This window comes from Rhododendron vialii, chromosome 4a, assembly GCF_030253575.1.
Source record: "Rhododendron vialii isolate Sample 1 chromosome 4a, ASM3025357v1".
Taxonomy (NCBI): domain Eukaryota; kingdom Viridiplantae; phylum Streptophyta; class Magnoliopsida; order Ericales; family Ericaceae; genus Rhododendron; species Rhododendron vialii.
The window spans coordinates 5,306,064-5,320,585 of NC_080560.1; the positions used below are offsets into that span (position 1 = coordinate 5,306,064).

A 14,522-nucleotide genomic window follows, 5' to 3' on the forward strand; every position below is an offset into this window, starting at 1 on the left:
CCTAAAGTTATAATATTATCAATTTAAACTCCAAATTTTGATTTACGATTCATTATGGTTCCTCATTTCCGTCACCTTTGGTTAGTACTCTCAACAAAAAAGAACATGCACAACTTGCATGAACACTTCTTGAGCATATTTCACAACTTCACGATCACTACCAAAGATTGAAAGAAAAGATGATGGATTACTTAAAGATTTTCTATATGTTTCATCGATCTGTGTTCCCTCAAGTGTTAAATGTATCTTCTTTCTTTCTGTTTCATATACTATTGAAAGATGGAGGACAATGTTGAAATAGATTGAACGTACAATGTTCAATCTAATAAGAAAAATGAAACTAAATGAACCAAAATGTAATTTCCTCGAACTATGGTGACCAATGATGTAATCTACCATTTTACCCCCTATTCTATAAGCTTTGTTTGGGCCCCTTGCTGATTTGGGACGTAAAGCCGAGTTCTTGTGTCATTCATTTGTTTCCTCATTAATGCACTTGGTTGTAAATTTCCTCCTCTCCCTTCTAAGGGAAGTCATGATTTTTCGCTTTATGCTGTTTGGTAAAACAATTAAAGAAATGGTAAGGAAGTGATTTCCATTTTACACATGTCGGCAAGATTGCATGAGCTTTGATGAGCCAATGACAATATTCAGGATAACGCCCGGACCAGCTTACGCGCACCTTGACTAATTCTGGGAGATCAATTTCACCGCTCCCTGCAGAGGTTCCAATTAAAGCCAATGCATTTACAGCTCTTTATAGATTTATCCCCTAGAGGAATTAATAGCACCTGAAAGATTTTGAACTTAAGATCAGAGCACACTCTTAAATTTTAAGCCTCTTTTTGTTGGATGAAAAAGGTTTCCATTATCACTAATGATATATAAAAAAACCATGTAGTAACACAACAGGAGGAGTCATGCATTGAGGTAGCCATGAAGGCTAGAGCTCGCTATAACTCAACCTATATTTTCGCCTCACATTTTTAGATAAGAAAATACAATAAAGACACCAAATACACCCATACCCTGTAAACCAGCAACACCCATAGGCTAAATTTCAAGCCTTAACCACTAGGCTAACTTCTTGGGAGTTATGAGTTAATGACACTATATGTAACGCACGTACGTACGAGTTATTATTCACCTTTACCATCACACATCATGTATATGTATGGCCTCACTTGATTGTGTGCTCTATTGTGAAGAGAGTTAAGTGCACTACACAGCAACGCCCCATGGAAACCAACAATTTTCTGTCAAGCAATGTTTCTATTACGCAAGCAAGTGGAATGGTAGCTTAGACTTAGAGGTAACCACATGTATTTTCATGCATTTCACAAGGGTACTTTAAACTTTACTAGGGACGGAACTAGAATTTTGTAAATGGGGAGACCATAATAGCAACAAGTTTTTTAGGTTTTATTATTGTGTTTTCCTATTTAGTTTGTACATGGGGAAAACCAGGGACGGAACTAGAATACATGTTAGAATAATATTAGGAATATTATGTGTAGAGACCCGTAAATTCATTTTATAATTTTATTGTTTTATAAATGGAAAAGTGATGGATTAATGAGAATATTGTAGTTGGGGGTCAAAGTGTAAGGAGTTGAAAGTTATGGGTGCTAGTGTAATTTGTGCATGTGTGTGCCGTGTATATGCCTGGGAAATTTTTTTCCCTTTTCACTTTTTTTTTTCTCATCTCTCTCCCAGCTCTCTCTCGGCTCTCTCCCTCTCTCTTGCCCTCTCACCAAATTTCACTCCAATAACCCAAAACCCACTCAACACAACCTTCAAACATTCATCCTCTACGCGTATTGTGGTCCGTATTTCACCGGTTGGAGCTCGGTGGAGTCGTATTGCTCTCGGTTTCGATTTTCGGAAGCTAGGGCTTGAAATTCTTGTGGGTTTCGTTCTTCGGCCTCGAGGTAGGGATTCTACCTCTCAATATATGTAATAGAAGTGCTCTTCTTGCTTGAAATCGTGTCTATTGTTGTTGTTGTTGTTGTGGTTGGATTTCTTGAAATCTGCAGAAAATTTGCTCGAACACCCATTTGTATCGATACTGCTCTTCTCAGTATCGATACAGGAATCTCTGGAACGGCTTAGGTTACTGTCGTATCGATACTGATTAAATCAGTATCGATACAATCGGTCTCTGGAAGTTTTTAAGGCCTGTTGTATAGATACTGAAATTCATAGTATCTATACTTCAATGCCTTAAGGCTAAGTTTTGTTTCTTGTTCCGACTCCATTGTCTTGACCCCCGATCGCTTCTAACTTGTTCCAAACGTCACCAAATCACTCCATAACACTATCGATCATATTCGTTGAGTTCGTTGAGTATCTTTGCAACCCTCGCCCCTTGTTTGGTATAATTGGACGTTGATTTCCATATGGATTTTGATTAAATTGAAATGACACGTTATGTGAGTAAGAGATTTTTGGACACTTATCGACACAACGAGAACATTTGGGGCCCATCGACGGGTGGGTGCCTGGCAGGGGATATCAGGGTCCCATAATTAGCCTGGCAGGAGCTTATGCTCATAATGATCACTCAAGGCCTAACCTTCTCGGTGGGCGCTTGGCAGGGGATATCGGGGTCCCATAATTAGCCCGGCAGGAGCTTCGGCTCATGACACTTAACGTGAAGCGATATTGGACACATGGAGAGTGAAACGGTTAAAGATTGAGGTGTATACCAAATTTCATACTGAGTTTGTCGGATTGTTAAGCCTCGGTTATTGCCTATTGTGTGGTCTGTATCTCGTTCTTCCTTGTGATCATCCTTGCATTTCTCTTGCATATAATGTTAGCGTAGAATTTCCTACTGGGCTAGTGTAGCTCAAGCCTATTATCATTTTCAGGTACTAATACAGGACAATAGCGTGCATGCTTGGAATGCTTGGATGTGATCATTATTTTGAAAGCTATCGATTGAGGAGTTACTTAGGCATCTTTGTAAATCTCTTTGAAGATGTATTTGTAACTTTATAGTAAATCTTTTGACTATGGAATATTGTAACCTTTAACTCTTGAATATTCAGTACTTGCGTTAATTTGGGCCTCGGAGCCGAAGATGTAATATTTTGGGAACGTTACTTCATTTTGGTTATCGTACAAATTATGGCGAGATTTTATTTATGGAAATCATTTATATTTATGTTAAAAATCGAGGGTGTGACAACTTGGTATCAGAGCGTTAGGTTTAGAACACCTAGCGACCGTGGGGAGACGTTTCGTCTCATGGGTTCAAAATTCTGTATTTTTTTTTTTTTTTTTTACATGACTTGTGCATGCTTGTGTGACTAACATTCGTATGATTACGTGGCATTGCATTTTCGATATCGTAGAGTGGTGTAGAGTTGTTATTAACCTGTGTTGGGAATTTGGGGACATAGTTGTGATGTTGTGATTAATAGTTTTCCTTTCTTATATCTTGTAGTAAAATGCCTCCGAAATCGCGTGTTAGGCGGGGTGTGGCAGGAAACCGGGGAGGTCGTGGCCGTGGGGTGCCACCAGAGGATGAGGTTAGTCAGCATGGGGAGAACCCAGGTAGGAATCCGGGGGCTGAGGCCGGTAGGGCTGCAGAAATACCACCCAATCAAACTCAATTTGCTAGGGATCTTGTCGCAGCACTTACAGCTGCAAATCTGTTCAACCAAGCTCCTAGAGAAAATGCAGACAACCGAGCCTTATCAGCAATGCGAGAATTTAGCCGTAGGAATCCACCGACGTTTGATGGGACAAGTAGTGATCCTCTTGTGGCCGATCATTGGTTAGCACAAATCCGTAAACTTTTCAATGCTCTTAAGATTACCGAAGACGATTTACGAGTGAATATCGTGGCTGTTCAACTTACCGGGGAAGCCAATGAGTGGTGGGAGTCTGTCCTAGAATCTAGGAAGGATGCGAGGAGAGCGACAAGGACCGTAGCTCAAGTAAATGAACCGGATGTTGAAAATTTGACGTGGGCCGAGTTTGAGACATTATTTGAGGAACAATACTTTCCAGAGACTAGTCGTGAGCAGTTGAGAGATCAGTTTGAGAAGTTGGAGCAGGGGGGTATGACCGTGTCGGAATACGCTCAAAAGTTTCAGTCTTTATCTCGATTTGCGCCAGAGTTGGTGGCGACGGAGGAAAGGAAATGTAGACGTTTTGAGAAAGGGCTTCATAATACCGTGAGGAGAATGGTAATGGTGCAACGTAAGACAAAATACGCCGAGGTTGTTGAGTGTGCGAGAAGTATTGAAATACCAAAGGAAGCACAGAGGAATAGGGGAGTTTGGGAACCGAGGCAACAAGTTGTGAGTGTAAGTTCATCGTCAGGAAGCTTTGGGAGTCAAGGACGGAAGAGACAGAGGGAACCATCTCAGCAACCATCTAACCAATCCAACTTTAGGGTACCTTCTTCTTCAGGGACTCGGGGTGCTTTGTCTAGACCTCCGTCTGTGTGCTACAAGTGCAATCAACCTGGACACGTTCGTGCTCAGTGTCCACATCTCCAGAAGGCTTGTTATGTTTGTGGGAAGATGGATCATCTCGCTAGGAATTGTCCTCAGGGGTCGATAGTGCAAAGTGAGTCGGGTTCCGTGCAGCAGCCGGGAACGGGGTATAATGTTGGCCAACAGTTTAGGGGCACTCAGAGGCAGCAACAACCTCACTTCCGCCAGACTACGTCGGTTCAGAGTTCCGGGGGTGACAAGGGAGCGAGTTCTTCCGCGCCTACTCAGGGTTCTGGTCAGAGGGGAGGTTTTGCACAAGGTCAGAGTACCCAGGGGCGTGTTTTCAACATCAACTCGAATGCTTCACCTTCTATTTCTCAGGTTCCAGAAGCATCCGTTGTGAGGGGTACATTTCTTTTGTTCAACTCATTTGCTAAAGTACTCTTTGATTCTGGAGCATCGCATTCATTCATTGCTGCATCATTTGTGTGTGCCTTGGAATTGGAAACGGAGAGTCTTAGTCCTCCTTTGTTTGTTGAGACACCATTAGGGGGTAGAACGCCTCTTGGTCATATTTGTCGAGATTGCGAGTTAGTCATTTGTGACCATCGTTTTGTATTCGACTGCATCGTTTTGGGAATGTCGGGGTTTGATCTTATCTTGGGAATGGATTGGCTATCTACCTTTCATGCTACCATCGATTGTTTCAAGCGTCGAGTTCGTATTTGTCCTCTTGAGGGTCCTTGTTTCCAATTCTTTGGGGAGCGTCGAGAGCCGTTGGAACCGTATCTATGTGGGTCTCGAGAGCGCGAGTCAATTTATTCCTTGTTGGCGAGTTTGACGTTAGATGAAGATTTGTCGACACGTGGGGAGTTACCTTTAGTAGTTCGCGAATTTCCCGATGTTTTTCCTGAAGAGTTACCTGGTTTACCTCCTGAAAGAGAGATTGAATTCGTTATCGATTTACTACCCGGTACCGCTCCTATCTCTATACCTCCGTATCGTTTCGCGCCAGCCGAATTGAGAGAGTTGAAGACTCAGTTGCAGGAATTGGAGAACTTAGGATTCATTCGTCCGAGTACGTCACCGTGGGGAGCACCGGCTCTTTTTGCGCAAAAGAAGGATGGTTCACTCCGCTTGTGTATCGATTATCGTAAGCTAAACCGAGTCACCATTAAGAATAAGTATCCCATGCCTAGAATCGATGATTTGTTTGATCAACTTCGGGGTGCGACCTGTTTTTCCAAAATTGATTTGAGGTCCGGTTACCACCAGTTGAGGGTTCGGAGAGAGGATATTCCTAAGACCGCATTCCGCACTCGTTATGGCCATTACGAATTCGTTGTTATGCCTTTCGGATTGACGAACGCTCCAGCTACATTCATGGACTTAATGAATCGTATCTTTCGTGCATACCTTGATCGTTTTGTGGTTGTATTCGTCGATGATATCCTTATCTATTCGCCAACGGAGGAGGAACACCAATCGCATCTCACCATTGTTCTTGAAATCTTAAGGGAGCACCAATTGTACGCCAAGCTTAGTAAGTGTGAGTTTTGGCTATCCGAAGTCAAATTTTTGGGTCACGTGGTTTCGAAGGGTGGCGTGTCCGTCGATCCAGGAAAAATAGAGTCTGTTATGAATTGGCAACGACCGAAGAACGTGTTCGAAATTCGTAGTTTTTTGGGTTTGGCCGGGTACTACCGCCGTTTTGTTCTTGATTTCTCTCGTTTAGCAGCGCCAATGACTAGATTAACACGTAAGGGGACTCGTTTTGTTTGGAGTGACGCATGTGAGATGGCCTTTGAAGAATTGAAGAAGCGATTGACGACTGCACCGGTTTTGATTGTGCCCGAACGTGGAGTTGGCTACTCTGTATATTGTGATGCGTCTAAGGAAGGGTTAGGGTGCGTGTTGATGCAAGCAGGGCGAGTAGTGGCGTATGGATCGCGACAGTTGAAAACTCACGAGCGAAACTACCCTACCCACGATCTAGAACTTGCAGCCGTCGTTTTTGCTTTGAAAAGTTGGCGCCATTACTTGTACGGTGAGAAGTTTGAAGTCTTTTCCGATCATAAAAGTTTGAAATACTTATTCTCTCAAAAGGAACTTAACCTTCGACAACGCCGTTGGATGGAGCATTTAGAGGACTACGATTTCGAATTGCAATATCACCCGGGGAAAGCGAATGTCGTGGCGGATGCGTTGAGTAGAAAACCGATACACTTAGCGAGTCTAGCTATCCACGAGTGGAAAATGATGAACGATTTGGGCTTTTATGCTTCGCATTTCGAGGAAGTTCGGGAAGGGGTTACGTTATGCAACTTGACCGTGCAATCAACTTTATCGACTCGAGTAATTGAGGCACAACAACACGATGAAGAAGCGGAGGAACTTCGTGCTAAATTCCTTAGTGGAAAAGCTCAAGAGGGGTGGATGATACACGCCGATCAAAGCTTGCGCTATCAAGGAAAGTTGTTCGTACCCGTTTCGTGTCGGGAAGAAATCTTGCGAGAGTTTCACCATTCACCGTTAGCCGTCCATCCGGGGGGAACGAAAATGTATCATGACTTGCGTAGGCAATTTTGGTGGTCCGGAGTGAAGAGGGACGTTGTGATTTTCGTATCCAGGTGTCTTACGTGTCAACAAGTGAAAGCCGAACATCAACGACCCGCGGGAGAGTTACAACCATTGCCTGTGGCCGAGTGGAAGTGGGAGAACGTGACGATGGATTTCGTTACGGGTTTACCGAGGTCGCCAAGGGGGCATGACGCTATTTGGGTAATCGTGGACCGTTTGACGAAAACAGCACACTTTTTACCTATTCAGGTTACCGATTCCGTGGATGCACTTAGCCGTTTGTATATTCGGGAGATTATCCGACTTCATGGGATTCCCGTATCTATCGTGTCCGATCGAGATCCGAGATTTACCGCGCATTTTTGGCAAAGCTTGCAAGCCGCTTTGGGCACCAACCTTTTGTTTAGTACTGCGTATCATCCTCAAACCGATGGGCAATCCGAGAGAACGATTCAGATTTTGGAAGACATGCTTCGGGCTTGTGTCTTGGATTTTCGGGGTAGTTGGGAGGATCACTTACCGTTAGTCGAATTCGCGTACAATAATAGCTATCAATCTAGTATCGAGATGGCACCTTATGAGGCTTTGTATGGGAGACCATGTCGATCGCCTGTGTGTTGGACCGAATTAGGTGAGGCTACGTTAGTGGGGCCGGATATGATCAAGGAGACCTCCGAGAGTATGAAAGCTATTCGCCAATGCCTTAAGAAAGCACAAGAAAGAACAACCGAACAAGTCAAGGTGATCCGCCAAAGATTGTTGACCGCTCAAAGTAGACAAAAGAACTATGCTGATCGTCATCGTCGCCCATTGTCATTTGAAGAAGGGGACCACGTATTCCTTAAAGTATCGCCTCGTAGGGGTTTGTCGCGTTTTGGAAAGAAAGGGAAGCTTTCGCCACGTTATATTGGGCCGTTTGATATCATTGAGAAAATTGGGGAGGTCGCGTATCGTTTGGCGTTGCCACCGAAGCTATCGGGTGTACATGACGTGTTTCACGTGTCTATGTTGAGGAAATATGAACCGGATCCGTCGCACGTGTTAGAATGGTCCGAACTTGAGTTGGAGGCCGACGTGTCTTATGGAGAGGAACCGATGCGTATCCTAGATTCGCGCGACCAAGTACTAAGGAGTAAGACGATACCGTTAGTGCGAGTCTTGTGGAGCAATCAGGGTAGAGAAGAGTCGACATGGGAAAGGGAGGACGAAGTTAGAGAAAAGTATCCGCACCTATTTTCGGAATGAACCAATGTGAGTGTTTAAGATTTACGTGTCTTGATAATTGACTTGTTGCATAAGATTAATGGCTATGATTGTTGCATGCATATATGATGTATATGTTAGCTAACCTTGGCTTGGAAAAATTTCGAGGACGAAATTTCTTTAAGGAGAGTAGAATGTAGAGACCCGTAAATTCATTTTATAATTTTATTGTTTTATAAATGGAAAAGTGATGGATTAATGAGAATATTGTAGTTGGGGGTCAAAGTGTAAGGAGTTGAAAGTTATGGGTGCTAGTGTAATTTGTGCATGTGTGTGCCGTGTATATGCCTGGGAAATTTTTTTCCCTTTTCACTTTTTTTTTTCTCATCTCTCTCCCAGCTCTCTCTCGGCTCTCTCCCTCTCTCTTGCCCTCTCACCAAATTTCACTCCAATAACCCAAAACCCACTCAACACAACCTTCAAACATTCATCCTCTACGCGTATTGTGGTCCGTATTTCACCGGTTGGAGCTCGGTGGAGTCGTATTGCTCTCGGTTTCGATTTTCGGAAGCTAGGGCTTGAAATTCTTGTGGGTTTCGTTCTTCGGCCTCGAGGTAGGGATTCTACCTCTCAATATATGTAATAGAAGTGCTCTTCTTGCTTGAAATCGTGTCTATTGTTGTTGTTGTTGTTGTGGTTGGATTTCTTGAAATCTGCAGAAAATTTGCTCGAACACCCATTTGTATCGATACTGCTCTTCTCAGTATCGATACAGGAATCTCTGGAACGGCTTAGGTTACTGTCGTATCGATACTGATTAAATCAGTATCGATACAATCGGTCTCTGGAAGTTTTTAAGGCCTGTTGTATAGATACTGAAATTCATAGTATCTATACTTCAATGCCTTAAGGCTAAGTTTTGTTTCTTGTTCCGACTCCATTGTCTTGACCCCCGATCGCTTCTAACTTGTTCCAAACGTCACCAAATCACTCCATAACACTATCGATCATATTCGTTGAGTTCGTTGAGTATCTTTGCAACCCTCGCCCCTTGTTTGGTATAATTGGACGTTGATTTCCATATGGATTTTGATTAAATTGAAATGACACGTTATGTGAGTAAGAGATTTTTGGACACTTATCGACACAACGAGAACATTTGGGGCCCATCGACGGGTGGGTGCCTGGCAGGGGATATCAGGGTCCCATAATTAGCCTGGCAGGAGCTTATGCTCATAATGATCACTCAAGGCCTAACCTTCTCGGTGGGCGCTTGGCAGGGGATATCGGGGTCCCATAATTAGCCCGGCAGGAGCTTCGGCTCATGACACTTAACGTGAAGCGATATTGGACACATGGAGAGTGAAACGGTTAAAGATTGAGGTGTATACCAAATTTCATACTGAGTTTGTCGGATTGTTAAGCCTCGGTTATTGCCTATTGTGTGGTCTGTATCTCGTTCTTCCTTGTGATCATCCTTGCATTTCTCTTGCATATAATGTTAGCGTAGAATTTCCTACTGGGCTAGTGTAGCTCAAGCCTATTATCATTTTCAGGTACTAATACAGGACAATAGCGTGCATGCTTGGAATGCTTGGATGTGATCATTATTTTGAAAGCTATCGATTGAGGAGTTACTTAGGCATCTTTGTAAATCTCTTTGAAGATGTATTTGTAACTTTATAGTAAATCTTTTGACTATGGAATATTGTAACCTTTAACTCTTGAATATTCAGTACTTGCGTTAATTTGGGCCTCGGAGCCGAAGATGTAATATTTTGGGAACGTTACTTCATTTTGGTTATCGTACAAATTATGGCGAGATTTTATTTATGGAAATCATTTATATTTATGTTAAAAATCGAGGGTGTGACATTATGTTACCAAGTTTTCTAGATTTTATTATTGTGTTTCTTGTTTAGTTTAAGATATTATTTATGTTTTCTTATTGTGTCTGACTGTCTCTTTTTTCTTATTTGTTTTTTTTAACAAAATTGAAAAAATTATACTCCCTCCGTCCCTTTTTTAGAGTCCATTATTCCATTTTGGGCTGTATAGTCCCTTAATAAGTGTTAATTTTGTAAAGTTAGTGGATAAAAATTAGTTTATTTTTTATTTTGTCCCTAAAAGTAGATTCTATTTTGAAAAGTTAGTGAGTAAAAGTGTAATGATGATGTCTCCACAGAGAGCAAGTAAGAAAAGTGGAGATAAAAGTTGATGTGAAATGTGTAATGATGATGTCTCCTTAATAAGTTGGAGTTACGAGCATGACACTTAAAAAGGAACGGAGGGAGTATTAATAATTGCCTAGTGGCACTTACATAACGGAGTTCATTACAAAAAATTTGGACAAAGCCAAACTAATCATCTAACTATTGTAAAAGGAGAAAGTACAAGGTAGTCGATGTCTTTCGCCCCGACCCAGACGTAACCTAATGCAAATAGCGACATTCGCAATCTGCTGTATATTCATACCTAGAATCAACAGTCTCAAAAGAGATAAAGTACTAGCCAAAGATAAAAGATAACAAATACTTAGACGATAAGATGGACTCCAACCAAGTATGAACGAACTAATGAGCTTCCAAAAACTACAGATCTGACAAGCCATACGAGTTGTTCCGCCAAAACCATCATCTAGGAAAGACCACTGTTGGCACAGTTATCATCGTAAAGCAACATCGTCTCTGAAAGTACCCAATCTGTAGACGAAATCTTTGTCCAAAGATGAAACTAAAAACTCTCGAGAAGGCGAGAGACAAAACTCTCACAGATCACGACAAGTCATTAATCTGAATAGTTACACAACAGGAGGAGTCATGCATTGAGGTAGCCGTGAAGGCTAGAGCTCACGATAACTCAACCTATATTCTCACCTCATATTTTTAGATAAGAAAATACAATAAAGACACCAAATACACCCATACCCTGTATACCAACAACACCCACAGGCTAAATTTCAAGCCTTAACCACTAGGCTAACTCCTAAGAGGTTATGAGTTAATGACACTATGTAACGCACATACGTATGAGTTATTATTCACCTTTACCATCACACATCATGTATATGTATGGCCTGACACCGGAGTTCCCAAAATTTGAATTCCAAAATAAATCAAGTCTGCCAGCAAGATGTCTTTTGAGCTTCTTAAAAATTTGTTAAGTCCTTTTAAAGTTTCTATAAGTGTTTTTTAAGTTTCTAGAGTCAAAGACATCTTCCAATTAGTCTATGGTCAAGTCTTTTTAATTTTTGTATTGAAAATCTAAGTTTATTTTTCCTATGTTGGAGGGATGTTCCAACAAGTCCTATTTATATCATTTCCTATGAATGAAAGCATTAGAGAGTGTGTTTGAATTAAAATAGCCTTTGGCTTGTGAGGAGATAATTCTTCTTGTAACTCTTATCCTTCGGTGGATTCCGATAGGTGGCGAGTTTCCCGTTTCTGTATCCTTAGGTGGATTCCTTCGAGTGGTGAGCGGTTCCCTACGCCCTGTATCCCTAGTTAAATCCTCGGGTGGTGATATCTGTATCCCGTTGATTCATAACTTGGGTGGTGAGCGATTATCCCTTTATCCCTTTTTACCTTTTTTCCGTCCCGTTTGAAAAATCCGGCGTCAAATTGGTATCAGAGCTTTGGATTTCATGGCTGGTGGTAGACGTCAAGCTAAGGTGGGAAAGGGTACTCCAGTTCATGAAAGAGATCTCCGCGACATCGAATTAGACGAATTAAGAAAACAGGTGCAGGAACTTCAGCAGCAACTTCAGCAAAAACAGTCCTTTGAACATGAGAGTCCACACCAATACTTCGAGGGAGAGTCTTCTGAGGATGGTGGGGAAGATTTTAACCCATTCTATCGTGCTCCTAATCAATCCTCATCCAGTGAAGCAAATTTTTCTCATCACCCTGCTCGCAAGAATTATGAAGTGCAGCGTGAGAGTTTAAATGTGAAAGTAGATATGCCGGAGTTCGAAGGAAGAATGCAGCCGGATGAATTCCTCGATTGGCTTCATACTATCGAGCGAATTTTTGAGTACAAAGATGTGTCGGATCACCAAAAGGTAAAACTTGTGGCTATCAAGTTAAAAAAATATGCTTCTTTATGGTGGGAGAATTTAAAGAGGCAGCGAGCTCGTGAGGGAAGAAAGCGAATTGTGGCATGGGAAAAGATGAAAAAGGAACTTAAGAGAAAGTTTTTGCCGGAAAACTACCGACAAGATATTTTTCTTAAGCTTCACAACTTCCAGCAACACGATTTGTCCGTAGAAGAGTATACAATGGAGTTTGAACATCTCATGATCAAATGCGACATCGTCGAACCGGAGGAGCAAATTATAGCTCGCTATCTTGGTGGGTTAAGGACTGAAATTGTCCGTGTCGTCCAATTGCAGCCCTATTGGACATATAATGATGTTGTCAAACTCGCAATCAAGGTGGAGAGACAAGGAAAAGAAGGTCATGGAAAGAATCAACAACCCTTGCTTAAGGATGTAATTTCCAACCAAGGGAGTGGCTTGGAATCCAAACCAGTTCAAGCATTGAAGCCAACTCCTAAAGGTGAGAAAACAACTGAAGGCAGCCATCCAAGTTCGTCTCATACCAACTCCCGCAAGTGTTTCAAGTGCCAAGGGTACGGCCACATCGCTTCCGATTGTCCAAACCGCAAGATTATTACTCTGGTTGAAGAAAATGATGAACATGATTCGAGGGATGGGCAGACGGAACTGGATAATGAAATTACTTATGCGGATGAAGGAGTGTTGCTTATGATAAGTCGAAGTTTGAGCACAGTCCATGATGGAGATGAAGCTGGAAAGAAATTCGACCATGAGGAGTGTTCCAAAATTTTGATGGCAGCAAATGTGGAGACTGAAATTGATTGGTTTAGTGATTGGTCTAAACCTCCCATCTATGATGAATATCCTGAAGAGGATGATGATTTGGAAGAGCTGAAATTGTTAACTACTCGCAACGCCCCCCAACTTCACACATCAAGCCTAACAGAGAACTCAAAGAAACGAAAGGTTGATGATTTGGATTGGCTCGATGAATCGGTTTTAAAATAGCGTACGAAAATTTTTGAGGCTTACGGAGTCATTCGAGGATGTGAATGTAGTTTCATCATGGACTCGGGAAGTGGAGGTAATTATGTGTCTGCAAATTTGGTTTCATTTTTGAATCTCTCAACTGAAGAACTTGCTAATTCTTATCATGTGCGCTGGGTGAATCATGAGGCAAGAACATTGGTGACTAAGCGATGTTTAGTCGAATTCTCCATTGGACGCCAATATGAGGACAAGATTTGGTGTGATGTGATGCGAATGAACTCGTGTCATGTTTTGTTAGGCCGACCATGGCAATGGGATCGAAATGTTTATTATCGTGGTCGTGAGAATGTTTATGAGTTAAAGGTGAACGGGGAACCTATAAAATTATTTCCAAAAGTTGAGAATATGAAACGAGAGAGATTTTTGCTGATTAAGGAGAAAGCATTTGCAAGGAAGAAGAGGGGAAATTTTGAAGAATGTACCGAAGACTCGAGGACAAGTCTTTTTCAACCAGGGGAGTTTGACACCGGAGTTCCCAAAATTTGAATTCCAAAATAAATCAAGTTTGCCAGCAAGATGTCTTTTGAGCTTCTTAAAAATTTGTTAAGTTCTTTTAAAGTTTCTAAGTGTTTTTTAAGTTTTTAGAGTCAAACACATCTTCCAATTAGTCTATGGTCCAGTCTTTTTAATTTTTGTATTGGAAATCTAAGTTTATTTTTCCTATGTTGGAGGGATGTTCCAACAAGTCCTATTTATATCATTTCCTATGAATGAAATCATTAGAGAATGTGTTTGAATTAAAATAGCCTTTGGCTTGTGAGGAGATAATTCTTCTTGTAACTCTTATCCTTCGGTGGATTCCGATAGGTGGCGAGTTTCCCGTTTCTGTATCTCTTAGGTGGATTCCTTCGAGTGGTGAGCGGTTCCCTACGCCCTGTATCCCTAGTTAAATCCTCGGGTGGTGATATCTATATCCCGTTGATTCATAACTTGGGTGGTGAGCGATTATCCCTTTATCCCTTTTTACCTTTCTTGCGTCCCGTTTGAAAAATCCGGCGTCATGGCCTCATTTGATTGTGTGCTCTATTGTGAAGAGAGTTAAGTGCACTACACAACAACGCCCCATGGAAACCAACAATTTTGCTGTCAAGCAATGTTTCTATTACACAAGCAAGTGGAATGGTAGCTTAGACTTAGAGGTAACCACATGTATTTTCATGCATTTCACAAGGGTACTTTAA

General features: G+C 41.8%; 1 pseudogene; it reads right to left on the minus strand.

Moving 5' to 3' along the window:
* LOC131322432 (probable leucine-rich repeat receptor-like serine/threonine-protein kinase At3g14840) overlaps positions 1-14,522 on the minus strand; it is a 58,980-nt pseudogene that overhangs the window by 25,666 nt on the left and 18,792 nt on the right.